Genomic DNA, 16,472 nt, shown 5'->3' on the forward strand with positions numbered 1-16,472 from the left:
TTTTATCAAAATGTTGTATGCCCTCATGGACAGTAGCTCCGTGATGTCTGCATCTTTCCATGTCGGAGATTTTCTGGACAGCACTATGCCACTCCATCATAACACTGGCATTTAAGTCAGATTTAACCACATGGACGCACAAAAGAAACGTCACCAACATGCCCTCTCACTAGGTGTGATTTTAACCGCATGTTCTACGCCTCGTTCAGACACAGCACATTTACATAATGTCCGGAGGAAATACTAGGTCGGGGGTAGTATAAACACCGGGTGAATTCGGACTTCCATATGACCGGTTATGTCGTTCAGATATACGGCCCCACCGTTTAACATCGGCAGAACCTCCGGTCTTACACGTATGTCTGAAAGCGCTTAGAGAGAGGGAGAACAGATTGAGATGCACAGCGGAGGTGTGAGTGAGGCAGGTGGAGAGGTGTGGAGCCATCTGGAGGGGTGTGTGGGGGCGGCGTCGGCAGTGGCGGCGGTGGCGCCATTCTGGGCTTGTGATGGATGACCCGGTTGGATGAGTAGCGGACTCTAGAGGTGTAGCCAGCACAGGAGGTGGAGTGTGTGTCACCGTAGACATGTGGAGATGGACAGACATGAAGAAAAAAATTTAAAATAAAAATGATGGACTGCTGAAGGGGAGGATAGAATCATCTCCATCAAAGCCACTTAGAGACAGTGATGATGCCATCAAATCATCCCCTCCCCGCCTCCTGTGTGATGGTCTCCGTCAATGGCTTCTCCTCCATTAAGGTGTACAGGCAGTCCCTCTTCTGGCACAGCCACGGGGCTCGCTAGAGATCCAATCAAGGAACTGTGGCAGTTTCCCCACCTGACACCCAACTCTATGGGCTCATCAAAACCCCAAATTATGGCTACCGACTGTGAAAATGAACACACACTCACTTGTACACAAACACGCACATACACAACTTGTCAGTGCACGTTTGTGTGTTCTGGTATATACGCTGCTATGCCATAGAGAGAAGGAGAGGTGAGTGATGAGGAGAGTGAGGGAGAAGTACTTCTGTGCTCAGGTTGACTCCAGATGATATATTCTTGCCCTCTCTGTGCCAAAGTGTGCAGCAAATGAGCACTACACTTGTTAGTAACGCTTGACGACCAGAAAAGCATGTGGCTCCCATCCTACAAATGCAGTGTCTGCTGAATGCCAATGAGGATCCATATGGCTCACAGAGTGGGGTTTCCTCTCCACAGACAAACACAGACACACAGACACACACACACACACACACACACACACACAGTCACACACACACACAAACAAACACACCCACACATATCATACTCTAATAACAGCAATCAGGCCCTCTCTAACTGGGCCCAGAGTGCACTGTTTCAGCCAATCAGAACTAATTGTTGCTTGGCTCAGCCAATCAAAACTAATCATTACCCAGCTTCACGGTCCCCAAGCGCATGCATGAACGAAGGCTTCCACTTTGGACCACTGATTAGCCGATGCTGTGCAGTTCAGTGTGACCAGTTCTTTGACTGTTGCGTTTCAGGTTAATTAACTGTTAGAGCCATTTACACTTCTTATTTAAGTATGTCCTTTTGATAATAATAATGTCAGGGTTCCTTTTTTGGTTTTTTAGCCAATTAACTATTTTTTCTGTTGTGAGTGTACTATTGTATTTGGATTATGAAACTCACTAAAATATTCACGCATACTCATTCTTATGCAGAAGCAAATTAAGTCAATGCAGTGTTTACTGGAGATTATTTCAACCAGATGTTGCCCCTTGATGTCTTTGTTATAAATTTTTCATATTTACTTTTACAAATCTCATTTGTAAGGCAAAAGAGCCTCTTACGTGGTGTCTTACATTTGCTGATATAGGCTATTTTACCATCTCTGCCAATTGAAAACCATCTGGATGTTGCTGTTTACAAAGTAGAGCAAACCTGCCAGAAATTGTTAAAACTCAGTCTTGTGATGATTACAGTATAAGGTGTATCCAGCTATTATTACCAAAGTACTATAGTCTACCACTGCTTTTCTCAAGATAACCTTCCATACATTGTGATTATAGGCTACTTATCCCCTATATATGTTGAAGATGCATGCTTTCTGTACATACCTTTTTGCATCTATATATTTTTTAAAATAATTATGGCCATCTCAAAAACAATATGATTTATAAAGCATGGCAATGTAAAGCCTTCCACTGGTAAAATTAATATGAAGTGCCTGTAACACATCTAAAAGATTTGTAAGATGTGTATGTTGGGGGTTTGGGGTTCTGTTTTGAATGATGTACACTACTAGCATGAATAATGTTTAGTATGCTGGAAATGCCTCTGGATCAATCATGCATGGTCAATGGAGTTGTGATTCACAGTGCCTGCTCTGCCAATGCATGTTCAGTATGATGCAAAAAGAATGTTTAGTTTGTATAAATATGATGTATTATATCTATATTTTGGTCTATCAGTAAACACTATGCTGCCTGTTGGCAGTCCACTGTCTCCACATTGCTGTCTGTCTTTAGCGTATTTGCTCGTTTGAAGACTTCTCACCTCGTGGAACAACCCAGGAGTGTAATGACAAGGAAGAAGCACATAAATACTACAGTCGCCTGCACTCTAGCGCGTCAGGAGCCGACTTTACGGTAACTCATGCCCCGGGGAATTCATTAAACTCACTGGGTCAGGATTAGGCACGATTAGGAGGATATCATACGGTGTAAGTAGTTGAATGAGCGCGAATCTCTCTCAGTGGAAACCCACTTTGCGATTAAAGTGCGTGAGCAGTCCGCTCCACATATTAATGTCAACATCATCTTGGTCATAGCCTAAGTCTAACTTGTTATTAGTGTCATTTCCATTCAGTTCGAAGTCGATTTGAGAGGGGAGAGAATGAATTCCAAGACATATTTAGACTTCGCATGCACGCATGGTAGTGATAATGTTCCATTTAAATCAAGCACAAAGAAGTCGCATCTCGTTTGATATTTAGAGGGAGAGGCGGAGGGAGCGAGGCTCAAGGGGGTGGTGAGAAGGAAACCTTGCAGCATCTCGAGAGAATGCGAGAATAATGGATCCTGATGATGTGGCGTCATCATTGCCTAGTGACTCTCCTAGCAACAGGAAACATCTGTTTCGGCGAGGGCCAATGAGATTGCGGGGGAAATTGTGTTGTTGCTCGTTTCTGAAAAAGAGAATATTTTAAGACCTGAGAGAGTGCGCCTGACTCGCTGTGGGGATTATCAAAACGACCGTACGGAATCTGGGTGAGGAGCCGCGGTCACAGTCCAGAACAGGGACGGCTGATACCTCCACGGCTGAAGTTGCAGCAGTCATACACAGCGGAGCATCTTGGCTATAGCTATATCAGTTCTGGTCGTTACCACTGTCCGATCACACGTGAGAGGACTTGTCATTCCTGTCTACAGGTGGAACACTTTTGAAAGCTATCTGAAAGGTAATTTATCATGCCTATGATATTCATTGACATTTTCTCAAACGTTGCATGGACCAATTTAGCCTTGGACTTAGCCTACAGACTGATACAACTAGGCTACAGCTATATCTTAACCAGCAACGATTTAGAGTTCTTGGGATTTATTCACCCACATGTTGCACTCTGCGCATTTTTGCTCTAGGATAATAATAGTGACCATTTCTATAATGTGTCTTTACTGGTCATAGGCTGTGGACGCAAACGTATGTTGAAAATGAAAGCCATGTCACTTGTCATCCCTGTATGCATTCAGGTGATTCTCATTCACAATTCCAGATTATGTAATTTCTCTCTTCAAGTAGCCTACCAGTGTAGGCTATCGTCGCACTGTAATGACAATATCGCTAGTTTTCCCCTCACTCCTCCAGCCTCATTGGTTTCATCCACCCACTCACTCAATCTCTCATGCACACAAACACTATCTCACCCACGCACCTCTTCTGTGCACGGTGACAAGACGGCGCGTATTTAACCTGTTCATCACTGGTCCACCCCCGAGCGGCTCTTATTTGCAGAGCCCTCTTTCCTCACACGTCGGTAGTCTGGGGTAGGCAGGTGCCTTTGCGAGAGAGGGTTCATATAGTGGCTTTGAAGCAAGGGTATGATCCCAAATTATCCAGACGATTTTCATATTTCAAGTCTAGTGATAGGTATTTTCTGAAAAGGGGCTGAACAGGCCTTAATAACATTATGTAGGCGTAGCAACAACTAGTAGTAGCCTACAGCATGTGAAAGTGTACTCACTTCTCTCTCTTTCTCTCTCTGCAGGAGTGCAAGGGCAATGTGTGAAAGTCCGCTGAGTCAAGCTCAGGAGAACAGGAGATCCATCCGAGGGCTGTGTGTGTGTGCGTGTGCATTTGCCCATCTCGAGGTAATCGCTCATCGTCACCTCTCTGCCCTGTGTGTCACTGGCCTCCACCACTGAGTGGACTCACGGCACACCCCTCCATTAACCCACCCTCTCCCAACCTGAGAATGACACTGTGGTGATCTCCTTTCTCTCTTTCCATCAGACCGCCCCTGTCCATTCCCCCTGAGAGTCAGAAGCTCTTAACGACGTCGAAAGTTGCCTACTTCAAGAGGAAGTATGCGGAGGAGGAGGATATTCATGGCAGCCTACACGGATATTTACAAAAAGTGAGATATGTCTTCCATTATACAAGCGTGCGCGCGCGTGTGTGTGTGTGTGCGTGTGTGCACGCCTTACAGTGCCAGTGAATGCAGAAATGTCACGGTTCTCCAAAATGATTGTCTAATTTCCTAAGCCTCTCACACACAGTGGCTCTTATGAATTACATAATTCCTTGTGGCCTTCTGCGCATCCCATAAATGGCATAATTGTCCCCTATTCACTATTTATATTGGTGCATTGCCCTATTATGTATACTGTGCCCTTGGTCTCCCAAGATGAAGAATGTCTCTATGTCCTTCCTTGTCTTTGTAGCCAGGTGTGTCATGCTCCGCTTCTTTAGTGCTCTCTTTGTCATCCTGACATTGCCAGCCTGCCTCTCTCATCCCATTGTCTTTCCAGCTAAATGTGTGTCTCTGTTACCCAACATCTCTATTCATCCCCTGCTGTGCCAACACTGGCTGAATATTATAACCAAAAATCTCATGATGTTCTATTTCTGCTTATAGCGAGTAAGTCTTTAGTTGCATCTTTTCTGACGCATGTCAGTGTTGAAAATCAACATGTGCATACTATTCACAGTCAGAGGTTGTGTACACTATGTTTTTTATAGGTTAGAATCAGAGGGGGCCCTAGGTTCTAGGTTATGTTCTCCAAATGAAGAGTTGTGGCCTTCACCCTCTCTCCATCTATGTCTAATATTCAGATGTTTCAGATGTTGGTGACGTCTTCTGTTACATGCACTACATGTTCGTTACATGTGCATTTTTTCATGCTCTTTCTCTCTCTCTTTCTCTCTCCCTCTATCTGTCTCTCTATTTCTGTCCTGTAGCACCTGATACTTCGTGAGGAGCGCAGCTGTATCCTGCGCCTCTCCCTGGAGAAGCTGCGTTTCCTGGATGACCCCGAGGCCTACCTGCGTCGCTCCGTCCTCATCAACAACCTGCTGCGGAAGATCCACCATGACGAGAACGAGCAAGAGCCGGAGGAGAAAGAGGATCACGAGGACCAGGAGGAGAGGGACACCCAGAAACTATTCTGTTCTGGCAGGAAGAGACTGAAGGTCCTGGTGACGTCTGAGTGTGACACACAGAACTTTAGCTACGCAGAGGTGCCTCAGTACAGGCTGGTGTCGTACGCCTCGTCCCCGAGTGTGATGTGCCTCTGCGGGCTGGGCGGCTGTCCCGCCCTGGCCTCTAGCCATGGAGCTCCAGTTTTGGTATATGACTTGGACGATCATGGGTGAATGGGATGGTTGAAGATCGTGGCTTAAGGAATAATAATAATTTAAAAAAAAGATTTCAGTCATCTGAGTGCACTGTAGGTGACTGTGTTGTCAGGGTGTTGTGTGCCAGGGCTGGTCGAGGCCAAAATGCTGTATGTTGCTTGTGCTTGGAAGCTGAGAGCCAGCTGTGGAGTATGAACCATGACTACTGTATAGCTGTCTCTGGGGAAGACCCTCCAGAACCTCAACCAGTATCAGGGTCTGCTTTTCATCTCTCTCTCTCTCTCTCTCTCTCTCTCACTCACTCTCACCCACTCTCCATCTATCTTTCTGTCTATCTCTGTGTCTGTTACTTTAGCATATGTGTCTGTCAAAAGAATGACTTAACTGTTGTGGTTTCAAAGCCTTTCTGTATGAGTATGATTTTTTTGCTAATGTGAGCTATGATGCTTGTGTTTTTCAGGGATATGAACTCTAAAGAAGCCATGCACCTTTTTGTAAACATATTACATTATGTATACATAATGTCGAACCAGGGTCTAAAGGAAGCGCTTTATTTTGTCCCAAGATAGTCCCATGTTGTCTTTGAATGTAAAATCAATTACAAGAACGCTGACTAGAACAGAATTATTACAAGTCTTACAAAGTGCAGAATGGACAGTGGTGTTTAGCAGAGGCACCAAGTAGCCTACTGGCATTGTAAAAATGGGCAAGGACACAAATACAAACCTCAGCCCTTCACTCTCTCCTTAGCAGCATTCTACTGCCCCCTATTGTTCAGACCTCTGACAACACATCTTGGATCACATGTAGGACTGTTTATCAGCAGGCTATAAGATCAGACTCACTGTAGTGCAACGTGAGCTACTAGACACATATATCTCAGAGACTTACTTTTAATTATATGTGGCAAATGTTATGTTCTTTGTAAACTGCTCTGAAGCCAGATGTGCAATGGGTTTATCTATTTCTGGGTATATGTGCCAAGTCTAACAACCTGAATGAATACCAATCATGACCTATAATTTGGGACTCTGTGGAGTAGCCAGTACTCTGTAGGCCTACTTAAAATGTTGTGTCCCAATTACATACAAATAGACTTTTCCAACAAAGTGTTTTCAGTTATTATTCAGGGCCTATTTCAGTTTGATTTCGTTTGAATGTTTTTTTTTTTTTTAAATAAACACCATGTTTGCCAAATGTCTTCAAAGTAGCAATCGCGATTTGTCTATTTTTAGGTGACATTAAACTGTTCATACCTGAATTGTGTTCTGTGTGTAATTCTGAATTTACCCACAGACTACAGTTGGGCAAAATTACCCAATTCATCGTTGTTTATTAGGACACACGGAAACTTACAGAGATGATTCTAAAAATAATTCGGACAAAACATTTTATAACCATGCAGTGTCCATAGGCCAGGGTAGAATAAAATCTTTGATACTAGGACAGGCGCCTTTAGCCGATAACTTGCAAACAAGATGCTCCGATACTGGCACCTAGTGTGCAAAAGAATTCTGTAGGCCCACAACGAAAATGGTTCTACTGTAGGCACAAGGCTATTTTCAGCCATTAGTTTATTGTCTCTCTTGCCTCTTGAGTGTTGGAAGGAATGCGGAGTTGCCGACAGCAGCACAACAAAATGTCGATTGGATTTTAAATTACCGGAACAAGACGCCGGGCTACATGGCGTAGTCTTTCATTCAGTGTCCATATCAAGAAAAATACCATTGCTGCTTGTTTTTAACATGGACTATTTGGTTGAAAACATGTAAAAGTGGTGTTATGATGAGGAAACGCGAAAAGTTGCACAACCTTCTTCAAGCAAGCAAGGTAAGGTCTAATCCTAGTGTAAACCAAAGATTCTAGAGCGTTGTAACGTATTCTGTAAACTATTGGACTGTAGTGCATTAGAGCCTGAGAGCATAATCTGGGCCTGTTTTGCTGAACAAGGCAAGCGCGGCGAAAGTGCACCGCATGTGACATAACGGACCGTCGCGTGACGTCATAAATGACGATAAATAAAGGAAGCACAGGTGGGGAAAACTCATTTATAACTTCACCGCCAACAGGTAGACCCACGCATCTCGGGATCAGCAGCTACAGGCAAATCTAAAAACAAAATGGTCTGTGCAGACTGTGGAATGGGCCAATGCAAACCTCCAACCTGGGCCAAGGTGGGAATGGAGATAATGCCAGGAGACCTCAACAAGGTCTTTTTAGCCAAAGACAGTGCATCTTCTGCAGTCAGTCTGGAGTCAGGATGGGGCACGGAACTCTTCTTCCTGGGACTGGTGTGTGTGATCATCGTGGTCATTTGCCTTTGGATCTCTAAGAGGATGAACAAACAGGTGGGCTACTGTATATTTACCTTAGTCTCTCAATCTTCAACAAAAATAAAAGCATACATTATTCCCCACATATCCCCTGACATTCTGTTTTTTTCCTCAACTGTCCACTAGGATGATGATAAGGCCAACAAAGAAAAGCTGCCGGAGGAAAAGGGACTCCACGAGAAGATCCTGGTGAAGATGGGGGAAGTGGAGGAGCGCATCAGGGCCCTGGAAGAGTTCAAGCAGTGCCTGAACCTGAGGAAGTCCAAAGATGGGGGACTAAAAGGATTCTGATTAATTATCTGACTCATTAAGCCAAATAACAAGGAGATAGGCTGTGCAACATTTTAATTTGTCAATAAAAACTCAAATTGAATTAAATAATTTGTAATGCCTGTTTGTTATCCAATACACAATAAGCCTTGCATTAAATAAATCAGTTTCTAAAATGTGGAGGGATTTTTATTCCTGTTGTCTTGGTGCAATTGAAAAGTACTTCACAACATTTTTCATAAATATGTTTGTTTTTTTAAACGAAAATGCTTATTTTTTTTATTCCATATTTCTCCCATATTGTCTTACAACCTTTTGGCATGTGGCAGTGTCACAGAACAAACATATTGGTCAAGAGGCAATCAACATTAATCAATATTTGCCAGGGGTGTATGTAGAATGTGTTTTTCCCCTAAGCTTTGATAGACAAGTATAGTAAGTATAATATACTCTTTTGATCCCGTGAGGGAAATTTGGTCTCTGCATTTATCCCAATCCGTGAATTAGTGAAACACACTCAGCACACACACAGTGAGGTGAAACACACACTAATCCCGGCGCAGTGAGCTGCCTGCAACAACAGCGGCGCTCGGGGAGCAGTGAGGGGTTAGGTGCCTTGCTCAAGGGCACTTCAGCCGTGCCTACTGGTCGGGGTTCGAACCGGCAACTTGGTTACAAGTCCGAAGCGCTAACCAGTAGACCACGGCTGCCCCGCCAAGAAGGCGCCAATACAGTAAGCTGTATTACGTGTTGTGTTATTGGTCATGTGTTACTTGCACATGAGGGTTGTACCTGCTTCTCATATCCAGAGGATGGCAGAGTAATTCTGTAAATCTTCATCGGTACCCACATACAGCTGATACATCCTAGCCTACACATTGGCAAACACAGTGATTTAGATACCAGTACGGTATTGATGCAGTACTTAGTGCTAGGCCTGCATGAAAGCACATGTTAACATGGATTGTGTATTACTCATTAGAAATAACACCCTACACCATACCATTAAATAAAATACACTATTGCAATAGTGAACTCAATTGAACTCATGAGTTCATTCATATCCTACAGAGCACAAAAAGACTGTGACTCACCAGGGGAGGAACAGGGGCACTAATAAACTAAACAATAGAGAGAAACTGCTGGCAAGTGGACAGAGCCAAAAACAAAGCCACATACGTTGGGGAGAATTAATCTTAACTAACCAAATAGAGAATATAAAGTGGCATAGTCAAACAAATACAGTACTTCATACAAGAAAAGGAACTTGGAATTTCATGAGTAAAGCACCTAAATTGTAATTATTAACTGTAAATGATTGGCTGCTCCAATGGCTGGCTATAAACACAAGGGGGTATGCGTTGGGGGAGTGGGAGTATTCTTGCAGCAGTGGGATGGAGAAGCTGATAAAGACCATCAAAGGCTCGGCTGGGAGGACGGGAGTCACTGAGCCTGGTGTGTCTGGAATGCAGAACAAAGCCTCATAGAGATGCCAGTTCATAGACAGAGAGAAGAATAAACAGCAATCTCATGAAAAGAGAGTGCCTGTAAACCGCAATACTTAGAGAGCAGCATAGCAGGCACTGGAGGTAGCAGGAGTGGGATACTCCCTCACTGTAAATCGTCTCTCTAACAAAGAGGGCTTGTCATGAAAGCAGTGACCTAAGTTTGAAAGCAAAGTTCACACACCAGACATCAGGTGACTGTCCTCAAACTCACCTCTGCACTTTCCATGCACACTTTATGTGCCACCCCACTAAAGAAACACTCAATACATATTTTTTTTTTTTTATGAAAGAAAACGAAAAGAATATTTTCACAACATAGCATTTTGTCTGCAATATTGCCAGAAAACACCACTTAAAACTTGGAAACATCCAGGTTGTTGGTGGTGTTTGTGAGATTTTTTTTGCCATCTTTTAGGTAGTTGGCTCACTTGTTTTCGACCAACTGCTATTTTCATAGTTACCGACCTCACTGCTATTTTCATAGTTACCAACAACTAACTACTTATCATATATCCCGTCATGTTAACACACAATGTAGGGATTAGACTCCATGCTCTCTTTCTGTAATCAGCTCTCCTGTAATATTTAACCAATTACATTTAATTTAATTTAACAAATGATTTGTGAACAGTGTTATTTTGTTCCATTTTATTTCAACTCTTGGTTTGATTTTACATTTTGTCCAAATAGAATAAGCCAGTTCCTTGTCCACTGATGTCACAGCTCTAAAGATCTCTAGAGAAAGTGATCTCATTCCACTTGGATGTCATTACTGTAAGCTAGGCCCACTTCAAGGCATGCAAATATGATTTATTCTTTGAAGTAAGACTTAATGGACTTTTTGTTTAGAATTATGAGCTTTTCAACATGGTCTTTCGCAGGACCAGCAGCTTCAGTAAAACAGAGGACTGCATTTGTGTCTCTGCTAGACACCATATATCCATACACAACTGCTCTTCTCATGGCATTGCTAACTTTAACTCTCTACAAAGGCTTCAAAAGGACACTGGCGGAGAGATCAATGGTGAGAGCCTTGTGAAATTCATGACCGTTGAGTGAATATGCTTGAGAGAAAAGTATGCAGGTATTGTTCCATTTACTTCAGAGAAGGTACTCTGGACACATTGACTTCTGGTTTCCTCCTCTGTAGAGATGGCTTGTTTTCAGAACTGCCTCAACCCTGACTGAGCAGCTCAGGCAGGACTATGCTCTGCAGCAGTCCATCCTGGCTGTGCTGACCAGAGTGACTGTGAAGCTGCAGTGCATCGAGCAGACGCTCACCATGAGGGAGGAAGAGAAAAAAGATGTGTCAGGGCTCCCTGAGACACAGAGGAGTCTGAGAGATGAAGGACAAAACCCCTCGTCTGAGCAAAGAGACAGTCTGGCAGAAGAGAGACGGAGAGTTTCTTGAAGTTTTACTTGAACCTTAGTAAATATTGTATGATTAAAATATATGTTTTTTCTCTTGCAATTCCTAAGTGTGTCAAATATATAACTGTAATGTGTAGATGGCCACTCCAGCTCCCCTGGATGATGCTGTTTCCCCCCCCAAAGATATTGGTTTACATATGCAGAAGTATTAAATTCAAATTAATTTGATTAGAGGGGGGATTAATTTATCATTCTGCAAATTAATGACTTGTCTGTGATTTATATCTTCATTTATTATCTACGTTCACATAAAACACTATGATTAACTCATCGCTCATGTGGTGCGTATCTAAAGAAATCAGAAGATAAATCTGTACACGGTCTTGTATTCAGCAGGTCTTGTATTCTCAGCAGGTCTTCCATAGTTAAGGAGATAAAATCAGAGATAAGAGTCATGCCTATGCCAAAAAAAATATTTCCAGAACTTCCTACCCAACTGTGCTGCTTGTAATCCTAATCAGTTCTTTGATAATTGGTATAATTGATCCCTACTTCTTTGTTTTGTTCAATCGCCATTTAATGGGAACAATTTAAGGATGTCAGTGTTCTTTCTGTTTTGGTGTGAATAGCCTCCGTCTAATGTAATTCTATATTATTGTGCCTATTCGAGCCTCATGTCCAAGAACCACTCTCCAGATGAAAGAAAGAATAAAGCAGACTGTTGAGAGTGGATAAGTGTATGAATGCATGTAACTGTAATTGACCAAGAGGAGGCGCTGTTGCGCCAAATGTATGGAGTCACAGGCTAACACAGATAGGCCTAAGTATAGACCCTTTCAACAAGGTAAACAAAAACAATGCTTGAACATTCTATTTGGGCCCCAATCTACTTCCTCTGCATTAAGATAACATATGGGGTGGGTTGCACCAACAAGGATTAAATTAATCTTGGTTTAGGCCTAATCAAGGTTTTGTAAATCTAGGTTTAAATTTAATTCAAGCTATGTTGCACCACTTAATTTTAAGCATGATTTAACAAATCCACGATTAAAACCTTAACCTGCGATTAAAACCTTGATCGGTGATTATAGTCCGCCATGATGGATCAGTGTACATAAGCGAGCTACAATTTTAGGCTATTCTCTTGAATCATAAGCCTACTTTTGTAAACGGTCTCATAAGTAGCTCGCGAAGCCAAAGATCGCATACATTTTAAATATTTAAAACGTTCTATGGACTAACGTTAACGCCTGTCCTAAGGAAAATGTCGCAGCGAGTACGGAGCTCAAATTTCACAACTCACGAAAAACACTTATTATATCAATTAATGGAACAACACGCAAAAATAATTGAAGACAAACGAACCGATAATTACACTCTGACAAAAAAAGAAGAGGCATGGGTCAAGCTCTGCACAAGTTTCAATGGCTCTGTGGGGATCAAGGACAAGCGTGATGTGAACAACCTAAAAGCCTGCTGGAAAAACCTGAAAGCAAAGGCGAAAAAAGACGCTGCCAAGGAAAGAAGGGACACTTTTCTCACCGGAGGAGGCCCCCCATCTGGAGAAATGGATGTGTTGTCAGCAAAGATAGTCCAGATGATTCCACAGCAAATAACCCCCTTGCCAAATCCCTTTGACGACGATGCCATTGCTGATCAGCCAGTGCTAGCAACATCCAGCTTCGAAGGTGAGTCGCCGAGCTTGTTCACACAACTATGTAACGTTATTATTATCATATAATAATTGTAGGCTAATGCTACCGTTTTAGCAAATGTAGCTGTAGGCATACATAGCTTGCGAAATAACGTTATGTTTAATGTGTGTGCTTAACGTTAACGATGTAGCCTAATTTAGCCTAACGTTTTGGCTACGCAAATGTAACGTTAGACCTAACTGTAACTTTGACTAGGCTAGGCTAGTTCAGTGTAACAATGTTTCATCTGTGTCGCCACCTGACGTTACATCTAACAGTAGCCTAGGCTACAGCTAACGTTTTCTTCATTTATTTATTGTGCCGTACCAAACTGTTACGTTTCAAACGTGTTTGTATTTCAGAACTCAATGATGGAGATACGATGCCTGCCCTCTCTGCTCCTGCCATCATGACACAAAGTATCTGCGAGGGACCAACCCTGTCCCCGAAATCAGTCTGTTCAGCTCCAATCAGCCCCTCAAACAGCAAGAGGCATAAGAGAGACTTAACTGAATATCATTTTGAAGTATTGAAATTGGAGAAAGAGAAAAATATGATTCAAATTAAAAATGCAATATTGCAGAGAGAAGTGCTTGTTTTACAGAAGGAAGTACTGCAGCTTCAAAAAGATACACTCAAGACAGGTTTACAACCAGTGGAGATGCTTTTCAATGAAGTGTAGGCCTATGTATATCAATTGAGAATGTGTTGTTTTATTTATTTATCTGACCTGTTTAAAATAATTAAATATTTTTATTGATTGAACAGTTCTAATTACTCTGTGAATTTCAATATACTACACTTCTGTTCTTATATTAATTGCAGTGAAATGAAGGCAACCATATCAGAGCATATTTTTAAGGTGAAAAAAAAAAAACATGTAACTCTCTCTTTAGACTTCGTAGACAGATTCCTGTCTTTAATCAATGGTCAGTAATAAATGAAAACAATAGATGTCTGCATATCAGCCAGCAGGTGGTTAGGTGGCTGGGCTGCAAATGTTTGTAAGAGGCAGGTAGGCTGCATAGGTGGCTACATGAGTGCTGAATCCCATGACCTAAACACACAAGAACATAAAGTTAACACTGTACTACTATTGCATTAAACTGCTTGAATATGCACATGATTATTTTAAGATTATATATGTTATATGAACATAGATTTATTATAAACCTGATCATACACACCTTAACTATGCAGTGAAATGGTTATCTATCAAGGTTCTTCGAACAGCATTTCCATTAGCCGTGGCATGCTCCTCTTGGCCATGTGCACGGTCCTCATGGGGATCCTCTTCAGCCTCCTCTGGCAGCTCATCTCCAACTCTCTTTCCGAAATTGTACAGCACTGCTACTGCCACAATGACTTTTAATGTTGTCTCTAGCTTTGTTCGAAGTCCATCATGTAAGCAAGGAAACCTTCGTTTCCAAACTCCAAACACTCTCTCCACAAGACCTCTTGCTTCAATGTGGCTGGCATTGTATCGTCTCTCCGCTGGTGTTTGAGGGTTTAAAAGAGGCGTCATCAAGTATGTGCGACAGGGATATCCGTTGTCACCTACTAGGTGGCCTTGAAATGCATTTCTCTCCATTAGAGCACAGAGGTGGCTATTATCAAAGATCGATCCTGCTGTCGTGAGTTCATCCTGGCCACCGGGCTACAATGTTGGTGATAAGGGCCTTCTCATCACACACAACCTGAACATTAATAGAGAAGTAGCCCTTTCTGTTGCGAAAAAGCTCACCATTTTCTCCACCAGGGTTTTTAATGGGGATATGAGTGCAGTCAATTGCTCCCAGCACTCCAGGAAAACCAGCTCTTCTATAAAAACCAGCTGAAATGTAATCTTGATTACTTTTAAACTAGATTTAAAGTTTGGTGCAACTGGATTAATGGATAAACCTTGATTTAATCCAGGTTAAGACTTAATCCTTGTTGGTGCAACCCTTTCCAGAATGTTAAAAAGGAAGTCTTGTGGGGCCAACTATGATGCTGATAATGGAACTCTCTTGAAAGGGTCTATATATTAGGGTGACCACCTGTCCCGCGTAGCGCGTGTGCGCACAGCGTTTGAGGCCCAATTCATCCGTCCCTGAAATACATACTTTCCTGAAATATTTATTAAATAATTGTGTTTTTAAGTATTTTTGCATGGATTCTACTTTTTAAATATATGTATATTTTAACCCTTAGTTTTTTCTAGGGCATTTTTCCTACCTTTATTCATAAGGATTTATTCTGGTAATTTTAAGTGCCACACACACATATTATATATTGCTTTTTTCCAGCAGAGTCTAGGCTATCCATATCTGCCATCATTTCATGTATTAATACTAAAGAATTAAAATATAAAAAGCGTATAATAAAAAATATTATATTTTGACATGTATCTCACCACAGCAAGCTCATAGCTCTACATGCATTTCATGTGTGTGTAGGGCAGACTGTCATGAATCTAGCAATATCATTGCCACGGTGGAGGGATTCTCTGGGGCTGAGCAATTTACAGACATATGTGGTGTGCGCCTTACAGAAATAAATGCCTTTTTTATTTATTTATTTATGACCTTTCTGCGCTCCATATCTGGAACACGAACTGATCTGACCTGACTTGACCCGAGTTTACGTGTGTGCCTGTCTGCACTCATGATTCTCTACAACTTTTAACTGTGTTGCCATAAACAAAGTAAAGGCAAAAAAGGTGTTTCTTTGTCGAACAAATTGGGATGCAATGTGAGCCTTGAATTGAATGCCATGCAGGAATTTGCTAGGATCTCAAAACCGGATTATGAACATTCTTTGCCATAGAGAAAAACAGACAAAAACGTGAGGTAAGTCGAGCTATATGAAGTTATTATTTTGCTGTCACTTCGTCTGTTTTATAACCCAGAAGGATGTACTTGGTATCAAATGATAGCTCTGTGTCTACTCTTTCATCTGCGCATATCTATGTGTTCACGGGTTCGCGAGTAGCCTAATTCAAACGCGAGTAATGGGTGCGCAGGTGAACGCAGAGACTGTAAATATGATGGAATTTGATTTAATTTCATGATTTTTATAATCTTCATACTTTAACGTACAGACAAGTGCGTGGTCTCGTTGGAAAGCCCCACTTCTGCTCTGACACATTAAAGGCTTCTCGCTGCTGCTATAAACAGTTGTGGAGCAATGTAACAGAGAAGAAAGGGTGTGTTTTTTGACGCACCTTGTCAATGCTTCTACGGGTTAAATTTCACATACCCCCTGGAGTGCCTTCACGTACCCCTTTACTTGCCCATTTGAGAACCACTGGGCTAGAAGTTCGCAATTCAAATTTCCACTGGAGCTCCAAGCGGATTTGTACACGCAGCCTTCAACACTGTTACAGCTCTTTGAGTCATGGTAACATGTATTTTTTTTGGTAGGCTACATTGCTAATTTAGATACACCTATGGTGTGGGTGCTTTTGT

At 42.2% G+C, this 16,472-nt stretch overlaps 1 long non-coding RNA gene across 1 annotated transcript; it reads left to right on the forward strand.

Moving 5' to 3' along the window:
• Window positions 1-3,266: 3,266 nt before the first annotated feature.
• LOC143139350 (uncharacterized) lies at window positions 3,267-6,151 on the forward strand. Its single transcript, XR_012990389.1, has 4 exons — window positions 3,267-3,451; window positions 4,259-4,361; window positions 4,504-4,627; window positions 5,452-6,151. It is a non-coding gene; the product is annotated as an uncharacterized LOC143139350 (long non-coding RNA).
• Window positions 6,152-16,472: the final 10,321 nt, after the last annotated feature.

Source organism: Alosa pseudoharengus, unplaced genomic scaffold (genome assembly GCF_046254945.1).
Source record: "Alosa pseudoharengus isolate Yale_2024_CS ecotype anadromous, Long Island Sound unplaced genomic scaffold, YU_APseudo_1.1 YU_APseudo_1.1_scf_22, whole genome shotgun sequence".
NCBI lineage: Eukaryota > Metazoa > Chordata > Actinopteri > Clupeiformes > Clupeidae > Alosa > Alosa pseudoharengus.